The sequence below is a fragment of the Nannospalax galili genome, unplaced genomic scaffold (assembly GCF_000622305.1).
Source record: "Nannospalax galili isolate Female #2095 unplaced genomic scaffold, S.galili_v1.0 scaffold856, whole genome shotgun sequence".
NCBI lineage: Eukaryota > Metazoa > Chordata > Mammalia > Rodentia > Spalacidae > Nannospalax > Nannospalax galili.
The window spans coordinates 114,865-130,703 of NW_008339573.1; the positions used below are offsets into that span (position 1 = coordinate 114,865).

General features: G+C 40.7%; 1 protein-coding gene across 2 annotated transcripts in view; it reads left to right on the plus strand.

Moving 5' to 3' along the window:
- Sil1 (SIL1 nucleotide exchange factor) overlaps positions 1–15,839 on the plus strand; it is a 314,878-nt gene that overhangs the window by 33,217 nt on the left and 265,822 nt on the right. Inside the window, exon 1 of one of the 2 annotated variants that reach the window (XM_029564109.1) lies at positions 8,116–8,193. The exons of the other annotated variant lie outside the window; for it this stretch is intronic. The gene's annotated coding sequence lies outside the window, so the exon portion shown is untranslated. Of the gene's footprint in view, positions 1–8,115; positions 8,194–15,839 lie in introns of those variants that run through there. 2 annotated transcript variants of the gene reach the window in all.

Sequence of the window (15,839 nt, forward strand, 5' to 3'; positions counted from 1 at the left end):
TCCCCCCATCTGCCCTTCTGGTAAATCTAGTCAGCCAGAGGTCCCTGTTCCAGGAGGGTCAGCTGTTCCTCATCTACGGCAATCCATTGTCAGTATTCCTTTGGATAGAATTGGGGTCTGCTGTTCATTTTTCCAGTAGTGTGTTGGGTTACTATCTGGAAGAGCCTTTATCCATTCTGGCCAACAACTCGACTGAAGGTATTGCCTGTCTGGCTTTGCTGTTTGTCAAGTAACTTTTAGCTATGTATATATGTATGCTCTTATGAAACTATATGGGCCCCTTTAATCTTTGGTTATACTCCCCTTTTGGGTGTTTAAGGACATACAATTGGACCCGATAAACTGATTTGTTTTTACTCTTGAGGTCGTTTGAGGAGAATAGTCAATTTTTTCACTTTCAACTTATTTGTGATTTTTGGATCTAAAGTAAGTCTCTTGTAAGAGATCATAAAATTGGTACTTTTTTTTTTTAAATGCATTCCCCTTCCCCTGCCATTTTGCCAACCTCTGACTTTTGATTGGAGGGCTTAATCCATTTACATTTCAAATAATTACTGATTTAGGAAAGAAATCTGTGAATAGTCAATTTTTTCACTTTCAACTTATTTGTGATTTTTGGATCTAAAGTAAGTCTCTTGTAAGAGATCATAAAATTGGTACTTTTTTTTTTTAAATGCATTCCCCTTCCCCTGCCATTTTGCCAACCTCTGACTTTTGATTGGAGGGCTTAATCCATTTACATTTCAAATAATTACTGATTTAGGAAAGAAATCTGTAATTTTGCAATATAGTCTTTTGTTCCCTCATTCTGTATTACCTGACTTTTGTGTTTAGGTAATTTTTGTGATTTAATTTCTTTTTTGGTGCACGCCTTTAATCCCAGCACTTGGAGGCAGAGGCAGGTGGATCTTTGTGAGTTCAAGGCCAGCCTGGTCTACATAGTGAGTTCCAGGACAGTTGGGGCTACAGGGAGACACTCTTCAAAAAACAGAAGCAAAAAAACTGTATGTGGTGTGTGTGTATATGTGTTTTTGTGTATGTGTGCATGCGTGCATGTGTGCATGTAGAGACTGGAAGTTGATGTAGGGGTCTTCTTCAGCCACTCTCCACCTTATAGTTTGAGACAGGGTCTCTCACTGAATCTGCGGCTCACAGATTTGGCTAGGCTGGCTGGCTAGTGAGCTCCAGGAATCTGCCAATCTCCACCTTCCCCATGCTGGGATTACAGAAGTGTGCTACCATGCCTAGCTTTTTATGTGGGTACTCTGCTCTTCATTTTACTGACTGAGCCATCTCCCAGGCCCCAGAAAAATTTAAATTTCTTGCTCATTACCTAGTTTATATATTCTTTACCTAGTTTCTTTATGGTTACTATGGGGATTACATTTAACATCCTAAATTTATAATGATCATTTGAATTTAAGCCAGTTGAATTTCAACAATAATACAAAAACTCTGCTTGTTTAACAGGTCCATTTCTTATCTCCTTCAGTTGCTTATGCCACAGTATTACATCTTATACGTTATATTTAATACACATACATGTATATATTCTTGATGTCTGCTGAAGGACCCAAGATGATTGTGAAATCCCGAAAGGAAAACAGCATGTATTTTATATATGTAATATTAAATCTTTTATTTTCTTTTCATTTTGAGACAGGGTCTCACTATGCAACCCTCACTGTCCTGGAACTCACTATGTAGTCCAGGCTGGCTTCTGAGTCACAGAGATCTGCCTAGCTCTGCCTCCCAAGTGCTAAAATTAAAGTCATATGCCATCATACTGGAATGATTAAATGTTGTTAAAAGCTGGACACAGAAATCTAATAGCATGATGACTCTGGAAATCAGATTGTCTACCTTCTTCAAGATTTGCAGTGTATTTTGTGATAGTGCTAGAAATTGAACCCATGGCCTTGTACATGCTAGGCAAACACTCTACCATGGAACTATACTTTAGCTCTGTTTTCCTTGCTTTGTTTTGATTGCTATAGGTTATCTGTGTTGTGAGAATCAGCCTTATTTATAAACTTAATATTTTCTTAAGAGTCTGAGTCTGTTCCTTCCCATGGTCATGTATAGTGATTTTCTAGTTTTCCCCATATGTGGGGTTGCTCTGTGAACAGAAGCAGCAGTCTATGGTCAGGCACAAGATCTCCAGTATTTGAATGCCAGGGACTCCTTTGTATATGCCTAATCCTACAAACTGTGTACAAGCTATTCAGGAATACTTACACAGCTGCCTGCTGTGGGGCTAAGGGATAGGTAGCTGTTCTAGTGGTGTTTTAGTTACTTTTCTTTGATCTTTCTGTGCATATGTGAGTGCATGCTATGTGCAGGTACCCACAGGCCAGAAAAAGAGCTTTGGATTCTCTAGACCTGGAGTTATAGGTGAGTTAAGCTACCTAGTGTGGGTGCTGGGAACTGGGAACCGAACTCGAGTCCTCTTGAAGAGAAAATAAGAGCCTCTCTCCAGCCCCTATTAGTTTTCTCATTTCTGTAACAAAATATCTGACAAAGCAACTTCAGGAAGGAAGGGTTTATCTTGGCTCATAGTTTCAGGATATAGTTCATCTTGGGTGGCAAAGGCCCGAGACAGGAGCATGAGACAGTTGTTCACATTGTATCAACAGTCAAGAAGCAGCAAGAAAGGAATGTTGGTGCTTAGCTCTCCTTCTCCTTCCTGTTTACTCCAGGACCACAATCCATGGGATGCTGCGACTGTTGACATTTAGGGTGGGTTTTTCCACTTCACTTAACCCATTCTGGAAACTTTCTCACATGCATGCCCAAAGGTTTGTCTCCTAGTTGATTCAAGGTCCTGTCAGGTTGATAATTAAATATTAATAGTCACAAGTGGTAAGAGGCAAAATAGACAGAAAATAACAATTCACCAACAAAACGTTATTTTGGAAGTTGCAACCTTTCAGTTGTCCCCAGAGTTCTAAAATAGTTACACCAGAAAGATTTGTTTTATATGAGAAGAGAACAGTTTTGGTATTTCCTATCCCATCATCTTCTTCCCTGACTCCCCCCCTTTTTTTAATTTTTACCTTATACTGATTACTTCTGTGATTCATTTTACTTATCTGAGTAGTGTTCCTGTAACCACTTTCAGGGGCAGTTAGGATGAAATGAAATAATGCATAACATGTACTGGCACATGGCAGGTGTTCTGAGACTAATGGGGATTATACTTCTTTAGAGAACTCATAAGGAGAGAAACATGGACTGGATTGTAGGTGTTAGGAGAGGCTGGCCACAGGCATGAGACAGTGTGGTTGGGTATTAATGGAGGAGGTATTTATAGAGTTAGGCCCCAGTCCGTGTCTTTCATTAGGGAAGGTGAACATCTGGAGTAGAGGGAAAAAAATGGGTAGAATCCTCAAATGGTTATCTGAAAGAATTGTTGTTTCTTTTTCCTATTTCAGAGAAGAGGTTTTATTAGCTACAGAAGCAAGTTAAGGGAGTAAAAATTTATTTTTGCTCATGATTCAAGGGGATACAGGTCATTGTGGCAGACAAGGCATAGCAGCATCCCGGCCAGGTCTTTTTGTCTGTGGTGATGCGGGGTTGATAATTCAAATTTCAGCAGATCACAAAAGCAGACTGTCAACATTCATCTTACTTTCTCCCCCCCTTCCCTTTTTATTCGGTCTAGACCCATATCCCCTGGGATGATGTCACCTATGTTCATAACGAGCCTTCCTTCCTCAGTTATTCCTCCTTGGAAACATGTTAGGTGATTCAAAGTCCAATGAAATTGACAGTGAAGATTAACCACCTTAGTGGTAGAGTCATGAGAGCACAGTGAATGGGGGCCTTGGCTCTTGGAGTCAGACAGAGGTGAGTCCTAGTCCTGGATGTGCTCTGTACATGTGTGGCCTTGGACAAGTCATGTCTGCTCCTTTCTGAGCTCCAGTGTTCTCATCGTAAAGTCAAAATGTAATATCTACTTGTAATATTGGATGAGGATTAAATAACATATTTAAAACTTTTATTACAATTCACATAGGATAGAGTCCAGAACTGACAAATTAGTGAACAATTAAGCATTTCTCTTGAGAAATTAAACTGTTTTGAACTTTCATGGCCAGATAACGTTATAAAAATGTTCACTTATATCTTGGAATCAGTTGCCAACTTCCTTCAAGTTTTTATAGAATATGTTACTTCCTTTTCCCACATCTTCTGATGGCTAACACTCATATTTAGAATGAACTCCCACTTCTTACACTGGTTATAAGACTTCCTATCTGATCACTGCCTGCCTTTCTTGGCACCCTAATTTCTTTTTTTTTTAATTTAATTTAATTTTTAATTTTTGTTTATTATTTTAAAAAATTTTATGTGTATGAATGTATTGTCTGCATTGTGTAAATGCATCCATATCATGCAGTGTCTGTGAAGGTCAGAAAAGGGCATCAGATCCTTTGGAACTGGAGTTACAGATGGTTGTTTGCCATGTGGGTGCTGGGAACCAAACCTGGGTCCTCTGCAAGAGCAGTCAGTGCTCTTAACCGCTGAGCCTTCTCTCCAGCCCCAATAGTCTAATTTCTTACACCATTCCCTTTGCTTTCTATGGTCTAGCCACAGTGACTTTTCTGCTCTTTATAGAGAGAGATTTTGTTCCAACCATACCTTCTGCCAGGAACACTTACTTATTTTTACTTGATTGGCTCCTAATCAGTCACATCTCAGTTCTGCTGTATTAATGAGAAAAAGTTTTCCCTTTTAGCTACTATGAAATGACTACTTAAGTTACCATAGCATAACTATCTGTCTTAATTCATTTTCTATTGCTGTGACAAAATGCCCAAGACTGGGTAATTTGTAAAGGACAGAAGTTTATCTTAGCTTTATGGCCTGAAGGCTGAGCATTCAAGAAGACAGTACCAGCATCTCCTTGGCTTCTGGTAAGAACCTCATGTTGCTTCAGCTCATGAATTAATGAGCTTGTAAATGAGAATGTGTTCTTTTATAACTCAGAACCTGGGTACACAGGCATTCATATTCATATTGTGTTATTTCCTAAATAAATGTAATTAAAATGATTTTCTTTTGTGTTCATTATTTATTAAGTGCTTTCCTCTTCTCTACCCCTCTATAATTGGACCATTCTGAGGAGAAGCTATTTTCTCCTTGCTTCATTTTATGTAGCCCTTTTTCTTCCTGACATTTTGTTATTGGAAAGAGGAGTTTGTAGTTGCTGGGCTTTGAGCATTGATTTTTAGGTTTTGTGTAATAAGGAAGCAAGCTTTAATGTATTTGCTTGGAATAAAACAAATACAAAACCTCACCAGGACATGGCAAATTTATTTGACTCTTGATTTTCTACTGAAATTTTTTTGCAATACTGCTAAAGTTCTCAGACAAGGTCATCAGCCAAGAATTGACAAACTGACGTGGCCAGATAGAAACAAATTCACAGAATGTGAGTGGGCAGCAAGGTGAGGCCTTGAATCATCAGAAGGGGTAGTGCTTCTCTTTCTAGCAGTGGTCTGGCTTTTCATGCTAAATATTGGCCTTGTAAAACCCTGGGCCAGTTTAACGGTCCCCTTTTTTTCTGTGCTTATTGAGAACCGTAGTTGTTGCAGATGGTGGCTAGTACTCATTTCTAGTGTTCATGTCACCCTCTCAGTGCTGCCTTTTCCTTTTTGTCTTTTTGAGACACTGTCTTCCTGTAGCCCCAGCTGGCCTGGAATGTAGACCAGGCTGACCTGGAACTTGCAAAGATCTGCCTGCTGTGCTGGGATTAAAGGAGTGTGCAAAAGATTCCTTACTTAGATGTTGACTTTTCTCTGTTTACATGTCTCTCAGATGAAAAATATTGGACAGTCTTCTGGCCAGTTCTCTTCTTTGTGTATTTCTTTTCTTTGAAAGTCTTATGGCCAACTTAAGGATGTTTGGCCACTTGTTACCCCTACCCTGCAGTCAGTGTTTTCACTTGCTGTAATCATCCTTTATCTGTCTGGGTGAGATAATCTTCAACTTACGTTTAAAATTCTCTAGAAGCTCATTTTTAATAATGCTTCCTCTCTTTTAATAGAATATCAGGTATAAGCCAGCAAGACAGGTATTTGAAAGTTCTGGAGCCAGAAGGCGGGTTTTTGGTAGAGTACTGAATGGCTCTCACAAGGAACTTTCTCTCATTAATAATAATGAGAGAAATAAGCCTCTTCTCGTTTCTTTTACCTCTCCTCTTCAGTCTTTTCTAGGCTAAATGATGATATAGTTCCTTTAATCTTTTTTCACTTGCTCTATTTCAGGGGCCCCTGTGTTGTTTCTGTGATTTCTCTTCAAATGAGTGTTTTTGTTCAGAAATTTTCACAGCCATTTTTCTGACCAGGGTATTTTGTTTCATCTTTCCCATTCCTGTGACAATAACATAGTAACATGTTGTTTATTTGTTTGTTTGTGTGTGTGTGTGTGTGTGTGTGTGTGAGAGAGAGAGAGAGAGAGAGAGAGAGAGAGAGAGATTATAGAAAGAGGGTTGGGATGGTTGGATGCATCTCCTACCCCATTTTGATTATCCAGGATTCCATGGCATGTGAAAGTGGATTAGCCAGAGTCTCTAAGCTGGAGATGCTTCTGACCTTCATGGTAGTGATGGCCTAAATTTCTCTGATGCCTAATGAACTTTCAATTTTATTCTCCTTTTCTGTGTTTTAAAAAACTGGATTGTTAATCCCAGCACTTGGGAGGCAGAGGCAGGCAGATCTCTGAGTTTCAGGCCAGCTGGGACTACAGGGAGACCCTGTCTCTAAAACACCAAAAAGAAAAAAAAAAAAAACAAACCCCAAACTGGATTGATTTGTTGTGTTGTTGAAAATGAATGAACTTTGAGTTGCCTTGGTTCCCTATTCTTAACCTTAAATATCCTGAATGAGAACTCCAAAAGTAGTTACAACCTTTGTCTTCATAAGGATTTGTGGATCAGGCTTCCTAGCTCTGTTCCATATTCTTCACCCACACATCTGATGGGATAATAGACTGCTGTGGAAACAGCTTTCAGCTGTTTCTCTTACACATGTGCTCACATATGCATGAGCATAACCAAGTTCCAAGGAATAGACTTCTCTAGGAAAGAAGGAGCTCATCCTCATGCAAAAGTCTTCCATGCAACAATATCCAGAGACTTTGAAAGATAGAATTAGTGACTTTTTTTTTTTTTCAAGAGGCCTCAAAGCTCTTAAAATAAACCTTAAAAAAATGTGGTACTCAGAACTTCAGCTCTGAAAGCAGACAGATTGCAAACCTAGTACAGTAAGACTTTCCTTCTCTGATCTTTTTCTCTTTTCTCTCTCGATTTATTTTAATGTCCCCTTTCATGGTCTTACCTTTCAGAAACTTGACTCAGGCCTTCTCTGCCAGCTCCTGGCAGGAGATAGATATAGCAGGCCTTCCGGGCCTAATTTACAGTTTACATTTCTTCTACATTCCCTTGCTTTGCTGCCCTAGTTCCTCACCTCCCAGGATCCTGATGGCCCATCAGGAAAGTCAGTGTGGCTTTGGAATTTTGATGGTATAAGTACTGGTCTAGTAATTTGGGAGCCAGTTGTTTTGTTTTCTATTTTTGTTTTTGCTTTTGTTTTTGAGACAGGGTCTCACTGTGTAGCCCTGACTGGCTGGAACTTACAGAGACATGCCTGCCTCTACCTCACCAGTTCTTGGATTAAAGGGATATGTCACCATACAGTTTTTATGCATATCCTGGTAAATAAGGAGATGCCCTCCACCCTTTTATTACAGTCTTTCTTTTCCCTTGCCCTTTAACCTCCATGAGCCCTGTTACCAGGGGAAATGGAGACTTCTTTACCTTGGTTAATTTGGGGTATTAGCTTATGAAGTTACACAGTATCATTTCAGAGCAAGATGTCAAGGAGGCTCCTTGCAGTTCCCATGAAACAAGTTAGCCTTTCAATTCATGTTTTCAACATCTTTGGGGACCCATTTGAAGAGAGCTTGAGCAATAATTAGGACTAAGCAAAGAAAATGAATGTGGAGCCAGAATGTTTAATAAGAAGCTTAAAAAACCAGAACCTCCTGATACATAATAAACAGGAATTTGATCTTCATTCTCTCCTATTCCTTCCTTTTGATTTTCTCTCCTGGACTTGAGGACTTTCTATTTTCTTGCTGGTGAAATTGAAATAAGAATGTGGCTGGTGATACCCTGCTGAGATTCAGGTAGGTGAAGGTTGTCTTCAGGTACTAGTTACTGAAGACTTTGATCATCTGGATCAAGCTGGATCCATTTACCTCCCCCTTCAAACTTTTTTAGGGTCTGTGTATTTTCCAGTTGATTCTTTGTGAGACTGTGAGGCGTGGAAGATGTTTTCTGGGCAGTTTTAAGAGTCTCTGAGACTTTTTGAGCACTGCAGAGACTCAAATCAAAGATTTGTGGATTTGTTTCCTTAAGGTCTTTTGTAGGTGACAGAGTCACAACCCCCCTGCCCCCCAGCTCATTTGAAGAAGTCAGGCAGTTTGATGAGACTCTGTCTCAACAACAACAACAACAAGACCCAACAATTTGGCAGGTAGTACTTCAGTTATGGCCCAATCCATGGCTCTCCTGCAATGTGCTCAAACTATTCTTAATTTTTTTGACTTATTTATTTTTACTTTTATTTTATGTGTATGGGTATTTTGCCGTCATGTATATAAGTGCACTGGTACATGCAATGCCCGTGAAGGCCAGGAAAGGACATCAAATTCTCTAATTGGAGTTATAGACAGTTATTAACCACCAAGTGTGTGCTAGGGACCAAACCTGGGTCCTCTGCAAGAGCAGCAAAGTGCTCTTAACTGCCAAGCCATTTCCCCAGTTCCTCAAATTATTCTTTAAAAAAGGGGGGTGGGGGTGGGCAGGCATGATAGCATATGATCCTAGCACTTGAGAGGCAGAGGCAGGGGATCTCTATGAGATTGAGGACAGCCTAGTCTTTATAGTGAGTTCCAGGCCAGCTGGAACTATAGGGAGACCCAGTCTCAATGCCCCCCCCCCAAATAAAACCCCAACCAAACAAAAACAAGAAACCTCACCAATTTCCCCCTCCTCCCAACCAACCATAACTTAGATTTTAGAATCAGATGTTCTTTCTAATTCTGGTTCTGATTAGCATTGCGACCTTGGGAAATGGCTTAATCTTTCTGAGTCTCAATTTCTTCATCTTTGGTGGGAGGGTAATGTTGGTAACCATGACATAAGTTTGCATAATCCCAATACATGGTAAATAACTCTGTATGTTAGCTATAATTGTTATTGTGGGAGACATAGAAAATCAAGCTAAACCTTGCTATGGTTTGCATGTGGCCTACATTCATGTGTTAGAAATTTAATCCCGAATGCAACAGTGCTGAGGGATAGGACCCTTAAGAAGTGATTAGGTCCTGAGAGGGTCTGTCCTCATGAATGCATTGATGCTGTTACTACAGGAGTAGGTTGCTGATTGAGGGATGAATTTGACCTTCATCTGACCTGCTGTTTTAGGGCACAGTGAAAAGGTGCTTGCGTAACCAGATGCTGGATTCTGAATTATACACTTCCAGCCTCTAAAACTTTAAGAAACCTGTTCTTTATAAACTACTGCTTCAGGCATTCTGTTATAGCAACCCCAAATAGACCAATATCAACCTTCTTGGCAAGAGAAAAGATAGTAGAAAATAGCTAGAGGAAACGAGAAAATAGGGATTGAGGAGGGAAAAGAAAAAGCATTTAGCAAAATAGAAACTGGAACTTGGAATACTTTAATGTCATTTGTTTTACTACATTGGTAAATTCTAAGTCTTCCCCTTTGTTAATCTACCAAACTGATATGTTCTTCCAGAAACTCCAAACCAGTCTTTAGCAAAGAATCAATAGCTGTGGCAGCCATAGTGTCCTGTACTAACAAAACATCATTATTTATAGAAAACATTGCTATATTTTGCCAACTACCTTTTTTGTAGACAGGATTCATGTATTCCATGAACTTGCTATGTAGCTGAGGATGACCTTGAACTTTAGATCCTTTTGCTTCTACTACCCAAGAGTTGGGATTATAGGTATGTATTACCATGCCTGATTTTTGTCACCCTCACTTTGAAGTGCTATAAATAATTAAAGCTGAAGTGTACTTGTCAGAATATGTTCAAAAAGTACATTTTGGGATGCTATATCTTTGTCCTGACAATGTGTTTATTAGCATGCTTGTTAATTACAGGATTGTTAACTTGAGGTACCCCTGTGCCAGTCTACTATATCAGACTTCAACCTGAAAGCTTCTAGAGAGGGGAAGGGTGGCCTTTTCCTTCTAGTGTTCCTTGTTGAAGAGTGGTGAACAGGTCTTTTTCAGGGGCAGAAGGGAAGGTGAGCTGCTTGGGGATTGACAGTCCCCAAACATGCCTGTGTGGGGAAGAGCAAATTGTGAACCAGATAGAGCAGAGAAACACAGGTTAGGAGCTTATGATTTGAAATACAGCTAAGTGCAAACAAATAAAGTAGATGAAAATCTTTATAAGACAGCTGGAGTTGCTTTTTCATGAAGATGTTGAATTCTGGGCTGTTGGTCCTGTATGTGCTCATCAGAACACTAAAAATTTAGCTTAGTCTCTTGATAAGCTTTTTCTGTGATGATGGTGGAAGAAAAGAGAGGCTCCTCTGAAGGCTCTGCAGTGGAAGAGCTGTCATTACTAGCTGCTTCAGTTTTTGGCAGGGTCACTCCTCAGAGGAGAGGTCTGGTTTGGGTGCAGAAAAGGAGCAAGGCATAGTACTCAAAGAGTGTAAGGCTGGAGTCAGAAGGATCCAGGCTCAGAGCTTGGCTTTGCCACTTATAAATGTACTAACCCGTGGGTGCTGTGACAGCAGAGTTTTATTTTCTCAAAGTTCTGGAAGTCTGAGATGAGTATTACTGGGCTGAAATCCAGGTGCAGGCAGGGCTGTGCTTCTTTCAGAGGCCTAGGTTAAACTCTGCTCCTTGCTTCTTCCAACTCCAGGTAGCTACCAGTGTTCTTTGGCTTATGCCCACATCATTCTGAGTCTTCAAAGGTAGTATCTTTGCATCTATTTTTGCTTTGTCTTTATGTCACCTTTGTCAAATCTTGCTCTGCCTCTTTCTTTTTCTTCTCTTGTAGAAACAGGCACACTTATTGAGTATACTGCAAGGATGTAGCAGGCTTGGCAGAAACAGAAGAACCACCTGCCTGAGACTTGTGGAGGTGGTGGGAGTATAGGCCCTGTGGTGGTGCTGTGAGATTTTTGGTGCTCTCCTATTTTAGTTAGGATTTGTAAAAAACCTCATCCCTGGGCCAGGCATGGTGGTGCACGCCTTTAATCCCAGCACTCGGGAGGCAGAGGCAGGCAGATCTCTGTGAGTTCAAGGCCAGCCTGGTCTACATAGTGAGTTCCAGGACAGCTGGGGCTAAAAGACCAAAAAAAAAAAAAAAAAAACCCCAAAAAACAAAAGAAAAAACCCATCCCCCCCCAATCTATTTCCACCATGAAAATGAGGGAAATTCTGGCTGGCTGATAGTTACTTTATTCTGGATATTGGGTTTATAGGATTGCAGTGCTGTAGTACCAGGTTGTGATTATTTATTTATTTACCTATTAGGATGATTTTAATTAAAAATGACAAGCCCCAAAGTCCAGATTGTGGTTAATTTTTATTGGCAGTATTCAGTTATATCACCCACTGCTTGTGGGTTGGCTGGAATAGCACCACTGTTTTCTTCTGGGGAATGCCTTCTGGACAGACTTACCTTGAAGAAATTCCCTGATAGGGACCTATTTTCTTTCTAATCTCTTAGACATGGCCTTCTTCTTTTTAAAAAATAATATTTTTATTTATTTTTAGAAAATTTCATACATGTATACAATGTGTCTTGGTCATATCTAACCCTTCCATTCCTCTCCCTCCAATCCTGCCCCAAACTCCACAACACTCATCATGGATTTCTTTCCACAGTTCTTCCCTGACAGAGTTAACAAACCCAGTCTTGGGTAGTTAGTTGGAATTTTTTTCTTCAGTAGCTTCTTCGAGCTGAGTGGGGGTGATACATTGGTCTTTTCTATCATTCATTCTGACTGGGACTCCATGGGGTGCCAGGAAAAGAGAAACATGCTTGGGATGGTTTATTAGGTCTGTGTTGCCTGGTCCAGGGGGGTTAAGGACATTGAGGCTTGGGATGGGAGGGCCTGAAAGCCTTGTCAAAGCCTCATCTGGAGATGGAACTGTTGAACTCAATCTGGTGTTTATTGTGGAGAAGTCCTCTGATAAATGAAGTCGGTCTCAGGAGGGAAGAAAAGAGAAACTAGAGTGTAGGGGAATACCTGCTGTAAGGTGGGTAGATTGCCCAGCAGCTGAGAACAGAGTGAGCAGAGAGAAAGAAAATAGTCTTTTCTCCTTTACAGGATGAGGTAAAGCCACCCTGTCCTAGGCTTTCTGATCTCACCAAATAGTTACCTTGGTCAGAGATCTTGGATGCCAGAGAGGATGAGTATTTCCCTGGAAGACCTGTTAAAGAACTGTGTCTCTCACCTCAGAGGGCTGTAGGAGTTGTCTATGAGAACTCAGAGGGCTTTGGATTTCACCAGAGTTGCCCCTGCCAGAAATTGCCGCTCCTAAATAACAGTGGAGTCCTTGAGAGTCCTAAGGCAAAGAGGATGCTGGGTCCCTCACCCCTCAGGGTGGTGGTGGATAGTGGCAAGCATGCATTGAAACAAGGAGGCCTGGGTACACCAGTGGTGCCCTGGCCAAAAGCCTTCAGGCAGCTCCTAACCCACAGGATGTTAACTCACAATAAGTTGGGAGAAATGGAAAAGGAGAGGTAAAGTTCCTGTTCCTCTTATGGGCCATCAAATGTGGTGGGTAGATGGAGGCAGTGGTGAGTTGGTGGAAAGATTTACCCTTTAGACCATATTAGAAAAATGCAAATTTATTGAGTACACTGCAAGAGTCAGTGGACATGACAGTAACAGAACTGTCTCTTTCTGCCTCTTCCTTATAAAGACCCTTGTGATTGTATTTAGACCATACTTGGATAGTTCAGGATAATCATTTTAAAATCCTCTGCTTAATCACATTTGCAAAGACCTTTTTTACTTCTAAAGGAACATTTACAGGTCTAATAGGACCTGATATCTTAGGGAACTATTATTATGCCTACTGTACCTGGTGATCTTGGGCTAACAATTTTTACCAATGTGAATTTATTTTCTTTTTTAAAAATTTAATTTTAATTATGAATATGTGTGTGTGTGGAGGGGTATGTATGTATGAGTGTGGGTGCCCCCTTAGAGGCCAGAGGCATTGGATTCTCCTGAGGCTGGAGTCACTGGGTGGTTGTGAGCTGCCCAATGTGGGTGCTGGGAATCAAATAGGTCTTCTGCAAGAATAGTACTTGCTCTTAACTACTGAGCCAATTCTCCAGCCCTTGAATTTATTTTATTTATAAGGTAAACAGGGTAAGCCAGTCATAGTGATACAGACTTTAGTTCCAACTTCTCAGTCAGCTGAGGCAGGAGGATCCAAGTTCAAGACCTACATGGGTAATTTGACCTTGTCTCAAAAAAAAAAAAAAAAAAAAAAAAAAAAAAAAGAAAGAAAGAAAGAAAAGTGATAAAGCTGGGTGTGGTGGCACATGCTTTTAGTCCCAGCACTTGGGTGGCAAAGGCAGGTGGATCTCTGTGAGTTTGAGGCCAACCTGGTTTACCTAATGAGTTCCAGGACAGCTGGAGCTACAAGGAGACCCTGTCTCAAAAAAGACAAAAATAAAAAAGAATAAAAATGGGTGATGAGGGTGTCTGGGGCTGTAGCTCAGTGATAAAAATACTTGCCTGGGGGCTGGAGAGATGGCTCGGTGGCTAAGAACACTGACTGCTCTTGCAGAAGACCTGGGTTCGAATCCCAGCACCTACATGGCAGCTAACAACTGTCCGTAACTCCAGTCCCAGGGGATCTGACAGCCTCTTCTGACCTCCATAGGCATTGCACAACACGGGTACACTTACCTACATACAGGCAATACATGCATACACATAAAAAAATAAATAAAATAAAATAAAATACTTGCCTAACATGTGAGAGGCTCTGAATTCGACCTCCTGCACTATAAAGGATGATGATGAGGGGGGAGGAGGACATGGTGATAATAGTTTCTGTACTGAATTATTATGAGGCTTATGTAAAATCTTGCATGCTAGTAGTTGGTACCAGTAGATCAGGTACTTAGTAAATATTACTATATACATGGAGAAAGATATTCCATTACTATTATTGTTATTTGTCTATCTTCTATGAAATGGATTTTTTTTTTTTTTTTGAGACAGGGACTTTTTGTAGCCCTAGTTAGCCTGGAGCTTCCTATGTGGACCAGGCTGGCCTTGGTCTCATAGAGACCTGCCTCTGCCTCCCAAGTGCTGGGATTAAAGGCATGTGCCACCACACCTGGCTTGGGAAATCGCTTCTTTTTAAAAAATATTATTTTTATTTTATGTGTATTAGTGTATTGCCTGCATGTAAGTGCACCTGTGTCATGCAGTGCCTGTGGAGGTCAGAAGGCGGCATTGGATCCCCTAGAACTGGAGTTATGGATGGTTGTTAACTACCATGTGGGTGCTAAGAATTGAACCCAGGTCCTCTGGAAGAGTAGCCAGTGTTCTTTTTTTAAAAAATATTTTAAAATTTTATTATTTTTATTTTATGTGTGTGAATATATTGCCTGCATGTGTGTAAGTGCACCCATGTCACACAATGCTGCGGAGGTCAGAAGAGGGCATTGGATTCCCCTGGAACTGGAGTTAAAGATGATTCTTAGCTGCCATATGGATGCTAGGAATCAAACCTGGTTCCTCTGCAAGAGCAGTCAGTGCTCTTAACCACTGAACCATCTCTCCAGGCCCGTAGCCAGTGTTCTTAACTGCTGAGCCATCTCTCCAGCCTGGAAAATGATTCTTAAAGAATTTATTTGTAAGGCTGAGAGATGACTCAGTGGGTAAGAGTACTTGCTCTGCAAGCACAAGGACCTGAGTTTCAAATTCCAAGTACCCACATAAAAAGCAAAGAATTGTTATATGTTCCCTATGTCAAGGAATTAAGGTAGAAAATGATTGAGGAAGATACCTGAAGTCTCACCTGCCTGCACACCACATATACACCACACACATATACACAAGCAACACACACACACACACACACACACACACACACACACACAATCTAGTACATCAGGCATGATCATGCCTGCCTATATTCCTAGCAGTTGGGAAATGGAGGCAGAATCATAAGTTCCAGGCCAGCTTGGGCTATATTTGTGAGACTGTATCTCAGAAGAACAGAAAACAGGGCCAGCAAAATGGCTTAGTGGATAAAGGTGATTGCTTGCAAGCCTGATGATAGGAGTTCAATCCCCAGGACCCATATGGTGGAAGGAGAGAACCTACTCTTGAAAGTTGTCTTCTGACCTCCATACCCATATTGTGGTCTGTGTGCACACACACGTGTCGTACATACACATGTATCATACATACAAAATAAATATTTATTAACATTATTTATATTAAAAGAAAAACTAAAAACCCTCAAAACAAGTGTTCTCCAAAAAAAAAAAAAAAAACAACTCAGTTTATTTATACCAAGCATGGTAGGACATTTTCTGTAATCACAGCATTTGAGAGGGTGAGGCAAGAGGATCACTAGTTCAAGGGTTCATAGCTAGCCTGGACTACATAGCGAGACACTATCATAAAAAAATAAAAATAAGCCGGGCATGGTGGCACACGCCTGTAGTCCCAGCACTCGGGAGGCAGAGGCAGGCGGATCTTTGTGAGTTCAAGGCCAGCCTAATCTACATAG